Raw genomic sequence first — 348 nt, forward strand, 5'->3', positions numbered from 1 at the left:
TGCGTGATCCCTAAAGTTGGCAAATGTGATGAGTTTTGCTACTGTGTTATGAGTGGTATTTAATGGTTTAAGTGTAGTGATATTAGCATTTCCCCATGTTAGAATTCCGTATTGTACTGTAGGTAAGGGTAGATTAGTGCATTGTATAGAAATTTTAACGTCAAGGTGTCTACATAGTGTCTGATTTTTGAAAGATAGCCTTTAGTTTTGGTGACTTTATATACATGTGATATGTTTAATATGGGTATCCCATGTAAGTTGGTTATCCAGGTAAAGACCCAGATATTTTATACTGTTTTCTTGTTTGATTTTATGCGAGTCCATAGTCTCCATACTAAGTTTAAAGTT

The sequence above is a fragment of the Priapulus caudatus genome, unplaced genomic scaffold, assembly GCF_000485595.1.
Source record: "Priapulus caudatus unplaced genomic scaffold, Priapulus_caudatus-5.0.1 Scaffold110, whole genome shotgun sequence".
Taxonomy (NCBI): domain Eukaryota; kingdom Metazoa; phylum Priapulida; class Priapulimorpha; order Priapulimorphida; family Priapulidae; genus Priapulus; species Priapulus caudatus.